The following is a 20863-nucleotide window of genomic DNA, read 5'->3' on the forward strand; positions in this document are numbered from 1 at the left end:
CCGGGGTCGCGGGGCCGGGCCGCCGGGGGCCGGCAGTGCTGGGCGGGCCAGGGGTGGTCGGCCGGGGCCGGCACCCCAGGGCCCGAGCCGACCCAGGCTGGAAACGCCGGGGGGGCCAGCCTGGGCCGCGCCTCCTCCCCCCACACCCCCCCTTACCTGCTTCAGGCTTCCCGCGAATTAAATGTTCGCGGGAAGCAGGGGAGGGGGCGGAGACTTTGGGGCGGGGGCGGAGTTGGGGCGGGGGCGGGGCTGGGGCCCCGTGGAGTGTCCTCCTTTCGGAGGCACAAAATATGGTAACCCTATATTTACTTTACATACAACAATAGTTATATATTATAGACTGATAGAATCAGACCTTCTAAAAACGTTAACATGTATTACTGGCACGCGAAACCTTAAATTAGAGTGAATAAATGAAGACTCGGCACACCACTTCTGAAAGGTTGCCGACCCCTGCTCTATAGTATACCCTAGCTCTCGAGGATGTCCATACTCTGCCAAATCCTGCATTCCTCATTCAATTTTGTTTTATTCAGACAAAATGTGCTGTCAATGGGTAATCTTTTCTAAATAAAGGAATGCACATCACATTCTCCCATTCAAAGCTGAGTATGTGAGTATTACTCAAGATTTAAGAGAAACCAGGCAGGAATCCTCCTGCAAGTTCAGGAGGTAGGTAGAGAGGGGTAAGTAGCTACTCTGCTGCTATTAATACTGCACTCCGTGGGCTGTATCAGCTGTGGCTTCACAAAGCCTGATTCAACTCCCACTAAAGTCAGTGGAAAGACTCCAATTCTCTTCTAAGAGATTTATATCGAGTTCTAAGTGAGGCCTGTGGCATATTAACTGACCACACTCTCTTAGCCCACTTCCCACCACACCCAAATCCTCTTTCATGCTATCACAGAGAAACATACCATGGATTCATGTAGCACTCCTCTGTCCTGCCCCTGCTATCCTAGTACTTAAGGGGAAGGAGCCTTTCTTCAAAAGGAGGTAGAATAACATCATTTAAATCTGACTTAAATTAATGAGAATTGGTCCATTTCTGTAAGAGAACTAGGGTAGACTTTTTAACGGGTACTAGTGGATTGAGAAAGGAGGATGGAAAACAGTTACCATGTATATACTACATGATCCAATAAATTTCACAATCAGAAAATGAGGACAGTTCAGCCAATCATAATTATAAAATCCATCACTCATGGACCACATTAGGTCTGAACTTTATAAGCAGAGGAAGCACTTCATTCAATATGGGAATGCAGCCACTTCGGGTGTGACGTATAGCATTGGTCTAACAACTCACAGGAGTTTAGAACAAGTGAAGAATACTGCCATATCCTGTTTAAACTACAAAAGAAATGGCAGTTGGAAGAATGTCTGGAATAGGGCTAGGACAAGGTGGATACCATTATTACCCTTACAAAAAACACTGTGGTCTTTACTGATCACAAGTAATCAGGCCTTTTTTCATGTCTCATTCCAAAGACAAAGGCTCTAATACCCCAGTGTCTCCAGAACTATGCTGGGGCATGTGTTTGCTTCTGAAACAGAATGAAGAGTGCCACCTACTGAATTACCAACAAAATTTCTTATAGCACCTTGGTTTCTGTCTGAAGATCTTCCCCCTTAATAGTGACCAAGCTCAACCTTATTCCGTTTATGAGAACTAACCGGCATATATCCCAGGGTGACAGAGTTGTACGCAACTTATCCCACATCAGAGTTTCAGTGTCTGGAATTATGAACTCCAGAATGACCAAGTTAATCCTGATTAGGTCTTGTTTAACTTGACCATTTCTACAGTTAACCTTTTCTAACATGGCTGGTCCGATTGACATGAAATCTTCATATGGCTGAATTATTCTTTTCCCTAAACCACTGGTGGTTAGGTGCAGAATGTGTTGAATCAGTGGTTGCTTCAGAAAAGTAGCACATTAATATGTAGTTACATTGATGGAAAAACTGGACTGAAATATTACAAATCCTATGCTGTAATAGGATTTGAACTCACTGCCTTGGAACTAAATCAGATACTTTAGCCAATTATGTAGTTGGCCACTTATCTACCTTTTAACTAGGCCACAAACGTTATTCATTGGGCCAGTGATTCCCAATGCACAGTAGTACCTGCACATCAGGCTTTTATAATTAGTACTCTTGACTGTTCCAGCCAGCATAAGTCTTGAGATGCTGAAGACCACCGGCCACTACTGTCTCAACACTTCATAAGAGTGGGTCACTCTCTTGTATGTGTGTTAACACTCGATGAAACGTCCTCTTGCAACCATGAGACTGAAGTCTTCAGCAGCCCAAGTGCCACTGTAAGGGTATGTCTACACTACTCGCTGAATCTAGAGTCTAGACGCGATAAATCGATCCACAAGTGCTCTCCCGTCAACTCCTGTACTCCACCGCCGCAAGAGGTGCAAGTGGAGTCAATTGGGGAGTGGCAGCAGTCGACTCACCGCAGTGAAGACACCGCGGTGACTAGGTCTAAGTACGTCGACTTCAGCTACGTTATTCACGTAGCTGAAGTTGCGTAATTTAGATTGACCTCCCTTCCCAGTGTAGACCAGGCCTAAATTAATATGTATAGATGAACTAGAGGTACGTGCAAAGACTTAGCGCCTGAACAAGCTCTCACTGATATCGATAGGAGTCTGATTGGGCCCTTAGTCTGATAAACTATTATCCATTTTCCAAACGATTTGGGAACTCTTGGCATAGACTAGACAGCTTTGGTTACCATTCATGGGAATTTATAACTGTTAAGTTAGCTATACAAAATAACTTTCCTTTTGCATTCCAAATACAAGAGAAACATCTAGAATTAAGAAGAAAGAATTTTCAAAAATTGAATGCAGCCAAAGTCTCTTCCTTAGTTTGTTATAAGATCTACGTGCCTGAAAACTTAGTGCAAGTCAGGGTTAACTTACTGTTTTGTTTGCCTAATAAATGTGAGAAGTAAAGGAGTTTTCCCAATTTTTACTATAAAAGTGTCTTACTAAGACACACCTACTAAAATTCTCTTTTTTTTTTTTTTTTTTTTTTGTGCATGTGATTTTTTTAGGGCAATGAAGTCTGCGCAAAACCACAATGAACATTCCATTAAAGGTACTTGGCATGCCAGCATTCTTCCTCTCTGGATCTCAAAGCATTTTACTAAGCTGGGTAAATGTCCTTATTCCTTAAAGACTGTAAACTGAAGTACAGCAAAATTAAATTACTTGCATCAAGTCACACTAAAAGTCAGTGGTAAAGCCACGAACAAAATATAGGTCTCCCGACTTCCAGTCCTCCTGCCCACTCCACTGGGCCACATTCTTTCTCCAGTCTATGATAATTTAGGGTAAAATCCCAGATTCCCATCAAATGTAGTCCTGTATAGATGGTAATTTTAGTGTTCTTTTGGAGCCACTATCAGGATTGTCAGTATTGCTCTTGCAAGAGAGATTTAGGCGAGTTATGGTTTGGAATGTGGAAGTCTGATATGAACATAAAGAAATATTTGTTTACCTGTTTATACTTTAGTTAATATAGGATCTTAGTATACCAAGATCACTCACCATTAGCTATAGGACTTGGGATACTAAGCATTTTTTTCACTGAAGTATTTGCTATTGTCTACAATGGATGACTAAGCCATGTAATGTGTTAGACCTACTGTAGTAAATAATGCACACCTTTTTCATTTTTATTTAATAGAGAAAACATATTTTATTCATTACACTTGGAGTTCTGCCTATGCACCGTCTAGATCTGAGCAGTGCTCACTTTCTTGAGGGAGAAAGGTTGATGAATCACAGAAATATTCTAAGGACCCTGTAACACTTTATTACAACAAAGATCTAAAATGTCACATTATTCTACACACCTTGCTTCCCTATAGAAAAAGCACTGTTCATAGTACTACATTGTTTAAAAGCTTCCCCTATTCTCCCCCACAACCTTCAATTTTGTTATGAAATTCTTGTTTTAAAGTTTATAGTGTTAAACAAAAGCTAAAGGAAACTTTACCGTTCTGTGAGCTGTAAACAAAAGAAAAACCTGCTTCAATATGTCTGAGGCATAAAAATTAGTATGTGAAAATATTCACTTTGCTAATGTATTAATACCTTATGCAATAAGGACATCTTTGAGAAAGTATTTAACAGCTTGCAATTTAAAAATACCACTCACTCCCTGAAATATGAATGGTTTGCAGATAATGATTTCATAGAACAATGAAGCATGGTACCCACTGAACCAAACACTTTTATCTTTATATCCTGCAGCATTTTTTAAAAACACAGTAGTCCCCTTTTTTTAAACAACTGTTAATATAGCTGCCTCTAGATCAATGTTTTTTTCTTTAAATATATTCTATCATGGTATTAGTCATTTTTTTTCAAAAGTCCTTTATTTAAATTTTTTTACTGATTTTGATTAAATTTGGTTTGATTTGATATAAGCCATCAGCTGTGTTTGTCTATTGCAAACATATAACTCTAAATTCCCAGTCATTTAAAAAAAATACATTTATTTTATAGTCTTTCAGGTGGGCTCATGATTAATTCTACTCTGCTATTGTGCAAAATGAATCTGTCGAGAGTATTCCTTTAAAATGTTAGTTTATTTCAAAATGCAAGGTGTAGGCTTTGAGTTTCTTGATTCTTCTCTCTTGACCCCCCTCCCGCCCCCAACCTTCCTCCTTTGGTTTTGTAGCATCCCTATAAGTAGTGTCTCTCTGTTACATGTTCTATCGCAAGGGAGTATATCCTAAATTGCTCTTTAACCCTTTGCTTTCCAGGAAGCTATACCTGTAGGCTAATCACTAACCTAAATCTCTTGTCACCTAAAATTTTGCTTCTGAGGCTCTAGGTGTTTCCTGGCACAATTTAAGCCTAGCCACCGTCAAACAGCCCTGGCTCCTTAACAAAATTAGCTAATCTTAGTCTTGCACTGTCCGAATCAGCAGGGCATCACTTGACACCTTCAGATCTAAACGAACAACCAGACGGTTTCCGACAATCTCTTAGAAAAACAGGGTGATGCGGGTGTGGGGTGTCTAATCCAGCAAATCTTATGGCTCTATCTACCCTCAACAAGTCAAATCCTGCAGTGCTGCTCTCAGGGGCTGTCACACACCTTCCCTTCTCCTCCTCAGTTGAATACGAGGTTGAAAAGCAGAATATGCAGGTACAGCTGTAATAATAAAAGCCCTGGTTCTCTGGGGCTGCGTGCAGTTGTCAGCCTGGCTTCAGAGGGGACGGGGGGTGGGGGGAAGGGAGAGGTGATGTTGGGGCTTTTCAGGGGCTGAGCCGAAAGTTGAAGAGCGGGCCGGGGCCCTGGCCAGCAGCAGGCCACCGCCCAGAGCATGTGGGGGAGGCAGCACCAGTGTGCCGAGCTGACCCAGATAGAGGAGGCAAAGGCAGTTCTGTCGCTATGCAGCCCCGCCCCCGAAGCCCGCAAGGGCAGCACTGCTTGGGGATCATGGTACAATAAACCCCCTACCGCACCCCTCAGCATCCCCCCCTCCCCCAAGATGTCCTCTGCAGGCAGCAGCCGCTTGGCAACGCAAGGCCCCTCTGCACGGCCCCCTGCAGCCGCCGCTCCGCCTCGCGCGCGTACACACACATACCGCCCCGCTCCGGATCGCCCCGCAAGGCTGCCCCCACCCCAGCCCTCCTGCGGCACCTCCTCAGCGGGCTCCGCCCGGCCCGCCGCGGGCTGCTCTGGACTTACCTGGCTGGAGGAGCCCCCTGCTCGCGCCCTTGCTGCGGGGAAAATCCCTGGCCGCTGCTGCCGCCGCCGCCGCCGCCGCCTCCTCTCCGTGGGAGCTGGTGTCAGTCAAGCCGGCAGAGAGACACGCACCGCAGCTTCCGGGAGCGCCAAATAAAGCCAAGTCCAGCAAGAGAGAGATGGAGAAAGACAGCAAAGGGGGTGAGGGGCTGTGTGAAAATGGAGAGAGAGCGAGAGCTGCCTCTCAGCAGCTCCACCAACCGCCCTGTGTAACAGGCGGAGAGGAAATGGAAATCTTAGCACATCACTAGGGAGCAGGCAGCCTGGGAGGAGGCTGGGAAAAGTGGGCTCACCGAGGCCAAGGGGAAAGACAGCAGGTGGGGTGGGGGGAGTAATGGAGCAGGCGTGGGAAGCAAGGATCTGGGGTAATACCTGGGCAAGAGAAAAGGAAATCTACTCTGCCTGGCTACCCAGGGCAGTCCTGCTTGGTCTTCCCTCTCTAATAGGGAGACAAGGTGGGTGTGAGGTAATAACACCTTTTATTGGACCAACTTCTGTTGGTGAGACAAGAAGCAAGCTTTGGAGCTCTTCTTCAAGGCGGGAAAAGAGCTCTCTGGATTGCCAGTTTTTCTCTCTCTCTCTCTCTCTCTCTCTCTCTGTCCAACTGAAGTTGTCACCTCACTTACCTTGTCTCTCTCATATCCTGGGATCAGCATGGGTGTCTGTAACAACACTGCACGTTTACTGAGATACACAGCCAGACAGTGCCCTTCATTGTCTCTCAAACATAAGGGCAGATTTAGTCCAGGTGGAATTCTGCTGAAGTCAATGGAATGAGGCGTGGTCTATGCTAGAAGAGTTATAAGGGTATAAATATATTGGTTAGTGCCATGGGGTTTTTTGTTTTGTTTTACTGTAAAAGCCATAGTGTGGATGCAGTTGTATCAGTATAGCTTATTTTGATTCCTGAAATGGAATAAGCTGTAACAGCACTTTTATAATTATAACTGCATCCACACTGGGATGGGGGTTACTGCTTTAACTATACTGGTATAATTAAAGCATCAACATTTTCTAGTGTAGATAAGCCCTTGTGCTAGGGATGAAGTTGTGTGCTTTAGGCTAAATGCAAAATGCTATTACTCTGCACTTAGATAGCATTTGTCCTCAGAGGATCTCATATTACACATGTCCATCATCCTGTGATCTGCTCTATCTCTAGGTCTCAGTAAGTTAAACATCTGCAGTTAAATGTAGAGGGGGGGAAAGCGGAATGTTTTTAAATTCAGGAGGTCTAGAAAAGGCAGTTTGCCCCTAAAAGGAAAATAATTGCCTGACATAAAAAATATTTATTTTTATAGTCAACCACACAGTTGGGATGTGTGGCAGTTTCCCCTGTTGTAGGTACATATATATTTAAAAAGTCCTTCTGTAACAATGTAGATGATTTTCTAGAATTTAATTTAACACTATAAAATATGGAAAATAAAATGTTTGTTTTGATTTACATAAGTATTAATTGGGATTGAGGAAACTATACATTAATGAAGTACTGTCCAACCAATTCAGCAGAGCTATATATTTGTATATGGTGAGATATAAGAAAATATGATAGAGAAAAGCTGATGGCAAAGATCAACAAAAAATTCTTGCAAGCCAAACTGTCATCTTGCCGGATAGTGAATTAGTTCATTAGTGACAGGAACTGGTGCTGCATCACCATATACAAATTATGAAAATATATCTATTTGGCTCATAGGCTTTGATCAAACTCCTACTGAATCAGTAGAATGAATCCCATTTACTATACAGGTTTTAGGAGGGAAACAGATTTATATGAACTGAGGTATTGAAAATACTCACAGATAGAACATAGAAACAAGACTTAAATGAAAAGAGGGAGACCAGAGAAAAGAAAGTATGGAGAAACAGAGAGAAATGGAAAGATCAAAAGTTTACTGAATATATTACATTCTGAAAGATCCATTTGAATGTTCCTTTGTAGTCTGGGGAGATAATAGGTTAATGTGATAAACAGAAGGTTCAAGATGATGAAACGTGAACAGATTTCTTCCTTCCAAATAATGGAAAGTTCATTTGAGACAATGGAATACTGTCAAGATCAAAAGAGATTTACAAGCAAATTATTAAACAATCATTTGTAAGCACCTGGAGGAAAATAAAGGAATAGTCATAATGGATTTGTCAAAAACAAATCATGCTAAACCACCTTAATTTCCTCCTTTGACAGGGTTACTGACCTAGTGGATGGGGGGAAGCAGTAGATGTGATATACCTTGCTTTTACTAAGGCTTTTGACACAATTCTGCGTGACATTCTCAGATGTAAACTAGGGAAATGTGGTCTAGATGAAGTTACTATAAGATGGGTGCACAACCAGCTGAAAGACTATACTCAAAGAGTAGTTATTAATGGTTTGCTGTCAAATTGGGAGGTCATATCTAGGGGGGCCCTGCAGGGGTCAGTCCTGGGTCCGATACTCTTCAGTATTTTCATTAATGACTTGGATAATAGAGTGAAGAATATGCTTATAAAATCTGTAGATGACACCAAGCTGGGTGGGGTTGCTAGCACTTTGGAGAAGAATATTAGAATTCAAAATGACCTTGACAAATTGGTCTGAATTCAACAAGATGAAATTCAATAAAGACAAGTACAAAGTATTTCACTTAGGGAGGAAACATCAAATGCACAGTTACAAAATGGGGAATAACTATTGAGGTAGCAGTACTGCTGGAAAGGATCTGGGGGTTATAGTGGACCACAAACTGAATATGAGTCATCAATGTGATGCAGCTGCAAAAAAAGCTAACATGATTCTGGGGTGTATTAAAAGGAGTGTTGTATGTAAGACAAAGGAGGTAATTGTCCCATTTTACTCAGCACTGGTGAGGCCCCAGCTGGAGTATTGTGCCCAATTCTTGGCATCACAATTTAGGAAGGATGTGGATAAATTGGAAAGAGCTCAGAGGAGAGCAACAAAAATCATAAAATATTTAGAAAACCTGACCTTTGAGGAAAGGTTGAAAAAACTGGCCATATTTAGTCTTGAGAAAAGAAGACTGAAGGGCGACCTGATAACAGTCTTCCAATATGAGGGCTGTTATAAAGAGGCTGAAGATCAATTGTTCTCCACGTTCACTGAAGATCGGATAAGAAATAATGGCTTAATCAGCAGCAGGGGAGATTTAGGTTAGATATTAGGAGAAACTTTCTAACAATAAGGGTAGTTAAGCTATGGAATAGGCTTCCTCGGGGAATTGTGGAGTCCCCATCACTGGAAGCTTTTAAAAACAAGCTGGAAAAACACTTGTCAGGGATGGTCTAGGTTTACTTGATCCTGCCACAAGTGCTAGAGGCTGGACTTGATAACTTCTTGAGGTCCCTCCCATCCCTACATTTCTATGATTCTATAAGCAAAAATACAATACATCTAGCCAAGCACTATGGTTATATACATCACCCATTTGTATTATAGACTCATAGAAATTAGAGATGGAAAAGACCAAATAGGTCAATCCCCCTGGCAGAGTGGGACTGTTCACTTGGGTACCAAGATCATAGGTGCTCTATAAATATAGTTCCCTACAATATATTTTCTAGTGCTTTGTTCATTCTGGTTTCGAACATCTTAAACAGGAGCTACAGCTATCAATAAAACAAAATAAATGAGAATAGGCATCCATCGCTTCCTTTAAGAGAGGCCTTGTCTATGCTACGGGGAGAGATTGATCTAAGTTACGCAACTTCAGCTACATGAATAACGTAGCTGAAGTCAATGTAGTTGGATCTACTTAATGCAGGGTCTACACTATGTGATGTCGACTGGAGATGCTCTCCCATCAACTCCCCTTACTCTTCTCATTCAGGTGGAGTACAGGAGTCGACGGGAGAGTGATTGTGGTTGATTTAGCGGGTCTAGACCCACTAAATCAACCGCTGATGCATCGATCACTGCACGTCGAACCCCTAGTAAGTGTAGACAAGCCCAGAGTGTTGGATGACATCAACAGCAAAGGGAACAGCAACACATGGTAAATTCAATAAGAGGAGAAAATGAATATGATATTGTAAATGACCTTGAAGTACAGAGAAAACCTAGTAGAAACAAAAGACCTAAAAACAGGTATATGTCAAAATATACAGTCTTAAGAGCCATGTCCACATGCATCCGAAGAAGTGGGATGTAGCCCACGAAAGCTTATGCTCAAATAAATTTGTTAGTCTCTAAGGTGCCACAAGTACTCCTGTTCTTTTTATGTCTCATAGACTCATAGACTTTAAGGTCAGAAGGGACCATTATGATCATTTAGTCTGACCTCCCGCATGATGCAGGTCACAAAGTCGTCCCAACCGCTTTCCCTTGACTCTGCTGTTGAAGTCCCCAAATCCTGTGGTTTAGAGACTTCAAGTAGGAGAGAATCCTCCAGCTAGCGACCCCTGCCCCATGCTGCGGAGGAAGGCGAAAAACCTCCAGAGCCTCTGCCAATCTACCCTGGAGGAAAATTCCTTCCCGACCCCAAATATGGTGATCAGTATAACCCCGAGCATGTAGGCAAGAATCTCCATCCAGACCTTCATTGGCCTTTGATACTATTACCAGCGATGGCACGCTGTTCATTTGACTAAAATCATGTTATCCCATTAAACCATTCCCTCCATAAACTTATCTAGCTTAATCTTAAAGCCAGACAGGTCCTTCGCCCCCACCGTTTCCCTCGGAAGGCTGTTCCAATATTTCACCCCTCTGACGGTTAGAAACCTTTGTCTAATTTCAAGCCTAAACTTCCCCACGGCCAGTTTATATCCATTCGTTCTCGTGTCCACATTAGTACTGAGCTGAAATAATTCCTCTCCCTCCCTGGTATTTATTCCTCTGATATATTTAAAGAGAGCAATCATATCCCCCCTCAGCCTTCTTTTGGTTAGGCTAAACAACCCGAGCTCCTCGAGTCTTCTTTCATACGACAGGTTTTCCATTCCTCTGATCATCCTAGTGGCCCTTCTCTGTACCCGTTCCAGTTTGAGTTCATCTTTTTTAAACATGGGAGACCAGAACTGCACACAGTACTCCAAATGAGGTCTCACCAGTGCCTTGTACAACGGAAGCAGCACCTCCTTATCCCTACTAGATATACCTCGCCTAATGCATCCCAAGACCGCATTGGCTTTTTTCACTGCCACGTCACATTGTTGACTCATAGTCATCCTGCGGTCAACCAGGACTCCGAGGTCTTTCTCCTCCTCCGTTACTTCCAACCGATGCGTCCCCAGCTTGTAACTACTTCTGTTGCTATATAAATAATAAAAATAATATTAAAAGACAATACCAGGAAATAGAATTCTTATTAATGGTCTTCTAAAAAGTAAAAAAGGATAAAAGACCTGCAAAATAAGTCCTCTGAGCCTATTTGTAGTTTACAGAATACTGTATATGCAAAGGTAATGAACAGATGACTCATTATAAACCATTTCAACCTCTCAAGAAAAAAAGACAGGCTTTGGATTGCAATAGAGCAGGTGATATGAAACCATATGATACTGACTTCAAATGGAAATATGTGTGTACGTAAGGATTGCAGGATCAGGCTATAATGGTGGAGCACTCTGCCCATGATCCAGCAAAACATTTATCCAGGTGCTTAACTTTGTGCACATGAGTTATCCCATTGACGTCAATAACCAATAATAATGATTACCTTTCAGCATGTTCTTAATTATTTTTCTGGATTGTCAGTGTGTTCAGTCTCTTTCAGGATAAAACCCTAAATCTTCAGAGAGACTTCAACACTACTTTTTAATTTATGGAGGCCTGTCCTACAATTCTTACTCAAGCAAAACTCCCATTGAAATTTACAGGCGCTTTGACTGAGTTAAAAACTGCAGTAGTAGCCTCTTGCTAGAAAATTTCTGAGATTAAATTTTAATGCTGCATGAAGTGTGTTGTGTTGTATTTTAATGGTTCATGTTTAATATACCTTTGGTTGTATCATTTTTTCATTTTGCTTTTTGACTTTTCCTCAGATTGTTGCTGCACCTAGGGCTTACATACTTTAATTCCTTTTCTGGAAGAAAGAGTAGTTCTGAAATTCTGAACAGATCCCACAATGAACTAGAGAGTCTGCTACAGAGATATTCTATGTCAAGCTCTATAAAATAAGAGAATTATATTCTATTAAAAAATACTATGATGAACTTTTTTACCTGCATATTCATTTTTACAGAGAAGAAAACTGAGGAAAATGTTAAAAATCCTCTCCTCAATCCCTATAATAATACACTGGGAATAAAATTACAAAGCATATGTTTGAATTTGTACTGCTGAAAATTTTACCAATGACATAAGCCATATCTGAATGATAGATGAAACTTGGAAACAAACAAATATGGTTATTAGTTACCTTGATTTTATAAAGGCTATTTTGTTGAAGCATTGCAGAACAAAATACCATTGATTAATATTAATTAGATATTGATTTCAAGCCAATTATATGTATATAACACAAGTGGGAATAGCTTATTGAGAACATCTTGGCAGTTTGAATTGCGAGACATACCTATCTCATATTGCAATCTATTCAGGACATATCTTGATATCTTTCATCTATAAAATCTGTATCTTAACCTATTGAACCAAGTACATATATATAATTAATTAATTGAATGGAGCATTTTGTAGACACCTTGCCTGTATCAGATATCAAGATATGCAATGAATGAAACAGATACTATCAAAAAAGCAGAAATATAAGCAAACTAGTTAAAAACAAGGGGAGAATCTGTCTTCATCCAATTTGACCACCTGTAAGAAAAGGTTAGAGCAGATTCAGATTACATGTAGTCTCAGGGTGTTATACTGCCTCTTTCTGGTCTCATTTACTTGTTATGTCTTATCTTTTAGATTGTAAGCTCTTTGGGGCAGTTACTGTTATTTAATGTATATTTGTACAGTGCCTAGCCCCAGAGGGTCGTGAGGTGGCTGACCTTTAAGTACGACCACATACAAATGTTAAATAATAAACACATGGTTAGCTTTAAGCATGTGGATAATCCTTTCCCTATTTAGCACAGCACATAAGCATTCCACATGTGTTTGGATATATCTACATAACAAAAGATACACCCAAACATGGGCTAGCCTACCTGAGCAAACTTGAATCCAGCTAGCATGAGTAAAAATAGAGTGAAGACAGCATAGCATGGAATTCAGAAAGGGTTAGCAAGCCAAGTACACCTCTACCTCGATATAACGCTGTCCTCGGGAGCCAAAGAATCTTACTGCGTTATAGGTGAAACCACGTTATATTGAACTTGCTTTGATCCACCGGTTCGCGCAGCCCTTCCCCCCCCCCCCCCCCCCCCCGGAACACTGCTTTACCGCGTTATATCTGAATTCGTGTTATATTGGGTCGCATTATATCGAGGTAGCGGTGTACATACCCGGGTCCTTACCAGGCTTGGACTGCCCACAATGTGTTGTCTTCACTGATATTGTTACCTGTCCTAGCTGGATTCAAGTTAGGGCTAGCCTAACTCATCTATGCACAGCTTTTGCTTAAGTGGTTTGCTAATCAGAGATGGAATTACTCTCACATTTAAAGTTCAGTAGATGCTTAAGTGTTTTGCTGAATCAGGGCCTTAATTTAAAAAAAAAAAAGGTGTAATCTAGTGTCCTGAGCACTTTACTAACATAAATAAAGTTATTCAGGTGTCCGTTTCATTAAGTTCAGGGGACAGTTAACATGGGTAAAGCACACGATAAGGCCCTAAATGTGCTCCGTTTTTGCATTGCGCTACTCCATCTCTGTGACGAAAGGATGGGTAATGATTTAGGGTTACAATATACCGGTATTCATTCTATTGCTAAAAGAAAAAGTCCTTCCCTACAATATTGCTTTTCTGAATCAGTTTCAAATGAAGTTTTATGTTTTCAATACAAAATAAATAAAAACACAACAAACACACATACAAACCCAAGTGTTTTCAAGCAGGGTTACTTATTTGAGAACCAGGAAAAGCAACAAAGAAAGAACAAATTCTGTTTTCATGAGAGCCAGCACAGTGTTGCTCTGTATGGATTTACAGCACTTCCCCTCACCAGAGAGCTTGACATTTAAAGGTGCAGCACACACTGACCCAGACTAACTTTTTGATGCACTTCTGTCTCATTAGTTTGTAAGCACCGATGAAACAATAACTCCAAAGCAGTTGTGTACTCTTAGCCATAATGGGCTATTAACTTTTTCAGCATCTGACTTTGAGCCCTATTGATCTTCCCATGCTTTTGGCTCTCTATTCTTTTCATTATTCTTTTCACCCATGCAGACTGGGTTCCTTTAAGAGATTGTCCGTATGTCTTGGTGGTATTGCAGTTGGATGGAATGAGGCACTACTTCCAGCATAGTAATTGAATGCACTGCCTTTGCTTTACGACAAACTCCAGCAGTAGGCCACCATGCCTGCCCCAAATGCAAGTTCTGAAGCATTTGAGTAGGGTAATTACAGCTAGTTAAGTGTCAGTGCTGGAAACCTGGTCATTGCTCCGGGCTTTGTAATCCATCTGTGCCTGGGGAGTAGATGTGAAAACCTGCTGCTTTCTGCATTTGAGAAGCAATACCAAAAGTTCCACCTCTCTTCTCCAGACCACTGATTCTCCCTTGTTGGGTTCATTCAGAATGCCTTAGCCAGGAGCTCCAGTCATCCTCAGGTCCTGTAAGTGGTTCAGGCCTAAGAGTGTAAGGAGGGTTCTTACTCGCCCACAAATGGGCTTGTACTGCGAGTCACAATCTAGCCATAAATAAATATCTCCTGTAGATAGATTGAGTAATCTTAGCACAATGAATGGCCATGTCAATATTATTATTTAGGTGATCGCACTCATGAAAGGTACTGAACCGAACTAACCCATATTTTTTCCCCCACAGAACAGAATCGGGGCAGCTGCAGTGTGAGCTTTCCCCAAACTCCATTACCTCTGTGCCTCAACCAAGAACTTGAAGAATCACATCTAGGATGCAGGATATCTCAGTCTCTGTGTCCTTCTCTGTCCTCTTAAATGAGAGTGATGACATGGATGCCAAGGTACATTACATTATATTAATTGTTCAGTTTAGTCTATCTGAATCAATATCTTTTACAAGTGATGGTTCTTTCTGCAGGATTTGTTATCGCTGAAGCTTTTTTTTCAAAAAAGAAATCAAATGTAGCCTTACTGTTTTGGGGTCTTTGCAGTGTTGATTCATATTGGCCCTAGCCTTAAAAATGGCATTGTACCTAATATAAGCGTGTTTAGTGTCCTATCAGCACAGTGTGTGACTGGAGACAATGCCTTTAAGGGCTGAGCTTCCCAGGCGGAGAATCTGTGTGAGGTGCTATGAAGCATCTTGTTATGCAGCCAGTTGGAACTTGTTACCAGAGACAGAATAAAGCAGAGCTCTTGAAATCACCTGAAGCATTGAATGATCAATGACAACCACACAGTGGTTCTCCAAACTGCAGTCTGAGAACTCCCTAACAACCTGTGAAAAGTTGGATGTGGCTAACTCACCTTGTTTCCAACAGATAAGATGAAAATCAAAAGAAAATTTAAAATAACATTAAATACTTTTCTAATATTAATTTTCCACATCAGCGACTGATGTAGTTGCTACAGTAATGTCATGAATGTGAGAGAAGCGTCTGCGAGACAGTTGTTCTGCTACAGTGTGATCCACGCTATGAAATCTAGGGTGGTCATTTTGTATTGTAAAATAGTGGTGAAAAAAATAAAGGGCATCCTGCAGACTTGACTCAGGCACAATTTTCATTCAGGTCAGTGAGCAAGGGACTGCATGATTGGTGTAGGTATGCTCAGTCTTTCCATTATGATACTCCATCACTGTAAAGAAAGGACTGGTATCTTTTTAATTTTTCAATTTGCAAAGGGTTCTTTTATGGTCAAAATAAAATAACTTCATCTGCAGTCTCTGCTTTTGCCATTCAATTTCAGCAGAAGGTCATCTTTCTTTCAGTAAAAAAGAAATAATAATGTGTGTTCTCCCTTTGTAAGTATTGCAGTATGAGGGTCTTAACAGACCCAGCTTTCTTCTTGTACCTTGGTTTTTGAATTGTGCTCATCTATGGATGAATTTCTACAATGAAAACACAGAATACATAAAAAATAAAGAAAGCGAGAGGGAGGGAGGCTTTAAGATGAATGTTGGCATTGCAAAGGCTCTCATTCCATTTGCCATATTTTGCTTTAAAAATGTAGCAAAAATTAATTCATATTGATGCATGAAAAATGGACTAGAAAGATCTGTAGATGCTTCAGGCTCTACGGGTGAAATCCCAGTCCCATTGAAATCAATGGGAGTTTTGCCACTGCCTTCAAAGGGTCCAGAATTTCACTCCAAGTTCCAAGACTAAAGTTTGGCTTGAATAAAGATAGGCTAAAATATTTATGTAGGAAAGTTCAATACCATGTGTCAGAAATATTTTTCTTTTTATTTCCAAACCATTCCTTCATTTAATACCCTCTCTTTCTCACACACCCCTGTCCCTGTATTTACACTAGCTCTGTACCATATATAAAAAGGCTATAATTTTCCTTGGAAAAGGAATTGTTTGTTCTGCTAAATATTTCCTCTTCAAAGTTCTCTTATTAATTCCATCAAATATTCTATTCCAACATCTTTCAGAGAGAAAAGAAATGAACAAAACATTCTAAAGCTGATTTATGAATTAAAACATGAACATAAAAAACCCATAAAGGGTCATTACAAATTAGAACTTCAGGCCAGATTCTGATTTCAGTTGCACCTGTGTAAATGTGGAATAAGTTCACTGACTACAGGTTTTGATCCGTGTAACGAAGATCAGAATTGGGTTCTTTACATTGTTTGAAAGATAAGCATAAGAGAGAGGATTTGAGGGAAATTTGGTATTTATTCCTGGAACAATATAGTGAATGATTACAAGAGATTTTGGGGAAAAGATATTAGTTTGTATAATGGTTAGATACCAGAATTAACATAATACAAACACTACAGTAGACAGAATATGGTTTGTAATGTGTGCATCTGCAACCACTTCCTTTATCACTTTTCTTCCCAAATATGTTGGTAAACTACAAATACTTTAAAAAGAAAGGAAAAAACCATAGTGTAGCCACTAAAAAACTGTGGCACAGAGTTACACCACGTGTTCAATCTTTCACTCTACCTACTAACCTATATTAAATCCATAAATGAGATCAGCGAAGCGGCCTTTTGGCAGCATGCACCGAAGTTCAATTGGAGCCTGTCAGTCTCATCTGCAGGAGGTCATCTAGCCCAGCTGTTGAGTTGGAGTATCTCCAAGGATTTGTTGAAAGGGGACCCAAGCTAACTATACTTTTGTCTGTACAAGAAGGGTTCACACCTAGCATCTTACATTGAAGTGTTGTTTCCAAGTCCTATAGCTCATGGATGCTCATAAAACAATGCGGGATAATAACCAGAACAGTTTTATAGTATATCCTTGAAGAAGGTGTAAAGAAATCTTTAAGGTCAAGATCATATTAAACACACATGTTGATTCCATAACATTTAGACATATTAAAAATATATAAAAGACAGTTAAATTACATCTCAGCTGTCAAGTATCAGAGGGGTTGCTGTGTTAGTCTGGATCTGTAAAAAGCAACAGAGAGTCCTGTGGCACCTTTAAGACTAACAGATGTATTGGAGCATAAGCTTTCGTGGGTGAATACCCACTTCGTCAGACGCCGGTCTCAGCTGTGCAATCCTGAAATCTCAACCTCTCTCAGCTTCTTCAGAAAATATGTCTTCCTGTTCCACTTGGCTCATGATAACCAGGAGAACTGGTTTTCCATTTCTATAATCGGTTGTCTCCGCATGCAGTGCTCCATATCTTGATCACAATTGTTTTCTGCAGCTTCTGTGGGCAACCTCTTGTAGTCCGTTGCGGGGAGTGGCTCCTCCTCCTCCGGGTCTGTGGGTGGCCAATCCGTCCCACTACATCTCCGAGGGTCGCCTGACGTGGGGAATCAGCGGGGCAACGGGAGACATGAGCTTGGGCCTGTGGTCAGGGCCAAGTAATAAACACAGTTACGGAGCCCCAGCCACTAGTGGAGGTGGGGTAGCAAAGAATCTCACACTCAGGCCTGTACTCAGGCTGGGCAGCCAACAGTCAGTTAGCCCAGACCCTTGATCAGGGCGGGGCAGTAGCGAGTCTAAGGGCTCAGGCCTGCACTCTGGCTGAGCAGCAAACAGTCAATCAGCCTAGGCTCTGGTTCAGAGCGGGGCAGTAAAAAAAGTCACTCAGCTCCAACCTGCACTCAGGTGGGACTGCGTACAAAGTCAGTTAACTCAGGCTTTCCTTCAGCTAGCCTGAAGGAGGGGGAGACTGCCACCCACCACTTGGCTGGCAGGGGGGACATAGGCTCTCCCACTCCATTGCGTCCTGGCCCAGGGCCCTAAGAGTGGGGGTGGGGTCTGCCACCGCTTCAGCGGGGATCCACACCGCAAAACACTGACTCACTCTCTGCCAGCGTTGCAGCCACACAGGGGTCTACTACCCCTGGGCCACTTCCACACTCCCCCTCCAAGGGTACCTGCTGGTCCGGTGAGGTAAGGTAATCGGCAGGGGCCTCAGTTGCCAGCAGAAGCTCTGCTGGGGTTGTGCCAGCCAGCGGTCCGGGCCAGCTGTCTGTGTCCTGCGGGATCAGGTCATCCCAGGGTCTGGGTGGTCTGGGCCAGTCGTCTGCTTCCTGTGAGGTCAGGTTGTCCAGGAGTCCACGTGGTCCGGGCCAGTCATCTGCTTCCCCCGGGGTCAGGTCAAGTTAGTCCAGGGGGTCCAGGTCAGTCGTCTGCACTCTGCAGGCCTCCGGCCACCTCCCAGCGCGAGTGCTCAGGGGATGCGTCTGTCCCCTCCAGTGGCTGGGCCCCTACTGAGCTTCCAGGTCTTGCCTTTATACTTCTGGCCCCAGCCCTTGGCTTCCAGGGGGCGGAGCTAGGAGTTAGGGCTCCTCCCACAAGGGGATGGAACCACCCTCTTCCTCTGTGTCTGGAGAGGGCCAGTCCACCTCACTACACCATCCATGATTAATGAGCAAGGCCATGGACCACACTGTAGGACTCAATGGTCACATTTATTCTGTGGTCCAGACTATAACCTCTCCTGTTGTGTACACAGAGGACAGTGAGCAATGGACTGCTGAGAGTTTTTTGTGCAGTACTAAATGAGACAAAATTAAAAAGGAGTTAAGGAAGGGGTAGACTGAATTGTCATTTGGAAAAGAAAAGAAAAGAAAAGAAAGAGTCCCCATGTTAAAATATTCTGCAGGTAGATCTACAGTATCAGTCGCAGGGAGCAAAATATGCAATATCTTGATTTATAAGCCATCAATAAAATTTTAAAGTCATTCATCAGAGGTCCCATTTTTAAAGGGACATTCCCTTATTTTAGCCCTCCTGCAGGTGTCCTGACTTTTTCTTAAAAATGGGCAAATCGTCCCGTATTTTCTGGCTCCCCCGCATCAGCTCTAGCGGGTCCTGCTACTGGCCGGATCCCTGCTTGCCAGCCGCCCGCCCACCAGTGGTGAGTTGGGGGAGGGGAGTCCAGTGGCTGACAATGGGGGTTGGTGTGCAAGGCTGGTGGTGGGGCAAAGTTGCAGCTGATAGGGCCGGCTGCTCTTCCTGCAGGTCCTTCAGTGCGGCCCCTGCTGTGTGCCGGCTCTGGGCCAGCAGGGCCCTGCCCTCCGTCCCGTTTCCAGCCCGCACCGGCTGCACGCTGTGAGCTGCAGTGGCTGGTGCCTCACCTGCTCACCCATTGGCCCTTTACGTGTTCCCCCTCTCGCTGTCTTCTCCTTGCTTTGCCCCTTCGCACATACACCCCAGCCCCACTACTCCTTCATATCTCCCCCAACTGGGTGCATCCCACTCCCAGTGTTGTGCCGAGAACCAGTCCCTGGTCGGAGCGCTCAGCTCACCAACAGTCTGGCTGACGGCTCATTCCTTCCCCCACTGCCTTGGGCTGGTGCCCCGGGAAAAGCCCAAGACCCTCCAGCCCCGGGCACTGGCCAGGAGGAGCCGAGCCCTGTGTGTGCCAAAGCCCTGCACAGCACTGGCACGGGCCATCCCCTCTGCCCCTCAGCTAAGCTCTGGAGTGGCAGGGGAAAGCAAATTCCAGCCTTTTTGCACCCCAACCCTGCAGGCTCCACAGCAGCCTCTGTGGCAGGGGCTTAGAATTTTCTTCACCTGCCCCCCGCCGCCCCAGGGAGCATGGGGCTGCTCCATCTCTTAGGCACCCTCTTCTGCAGAGCCTCCTCTCTGGCCAGGTTCACTGAAGCCCTTACAGTCAGGTTCCCTGGGCCCTGGTGCATCCTTAGGGCTTAACACCTTCCTGCCCTTCCTGGGTTATGTTGGTGGCCAGCAGCAGCCTGGAGGTGTTAGCTGCCTTTTGACACTGTGTGGGCAGGAAGGGAGAAGCTGCTTCCAGCCACGGGAGGGGCGGGGGGAAGAGATGAGCTCTGCAAAAACACGGGCCAGGTCATCCCTCCCCTCCACCTCCCCTGTGGCTGGAAGCAGCTCCTGTCCCTTCCCTCCCACATAGTGCCGAAAGGCTGCTGCTGGCCACATTCTGGTGTGAACCCTGGCAGAAATCTGGGAAGGAGGGCATGTGACCCTGCGTGTCCCCCCACCCCCACATCACTTCGGGAAGATGCAGTGCAAGGTCCTAGGAGAGGCATGTCTGTCACGGGGGCCAAGCCAGACATGGAGGGCGGAAAGCGCCAGGCAGGGAGGGTCGGGTTGGTCGGTCACTCCCTCCCCCCCCCGCCAGGTGAGAGAGGTGTACGGGAGAGTAGGTGTTTCACCTTTCTCCCGTGAGCCCTAAAGCCTTAAAGATAAGGTAAATAAAAAGAATCCAACTACACAGTACACCTCTACCTCGATATAAAGCTATCCTCGGGAGCCAAAAAATCTTACCGCGTTATAGGTGAAACAGCGTTATATCGAACTTGCTTCAATCCACTGGAGTGCGCAGCCCCCCGCACCCTTCCCAGAGCACTGTTTTACCGCATTATATCCAAATTCGTGTTATATCGGGTCGCGTTATATCGAGGTAGAGGCGT

General features: G+C 43.5%; 1 protein-coding gene across 1 annotated transcript in view; it reads right to left on the bottom strand.

Annotated features, from left to right (window-relative positions):
* CAP2 (cyclase associated actin cytoskeleton regulatory protein 2) overlaps window positions 1–6021 on the bottom strand; it is a 91138-nt gene extending 85117 nt beyond the window's left edge. Inside the window, exon 1 of the mRNA XM_034762346.1 lies at window positions 5731–6021. The gene's annotated coding sequence lies outside the window, so the exon portion shown is untranslated. The remainder of the gene's footprint in view (window positions 1–5730) is intronic.
* Window positions 6022–20863: the final 14842 nt, after the last annotated feature.

Source organism: Trachemys scripta, chromosome 2 (assembly GCF_013100865.1).
Source record: "Trachemys scripta elegans isolate TJP31775 chromosome 2, CAS_Tse_1.0, whole genome shotgun sequence".
Classification (NCBI taxonomy): domain Eukaryota; kingdom Metazoa; phylum Chordata; order Testudines; family Emydidae; genus Trachemys; species Trachemys scripta.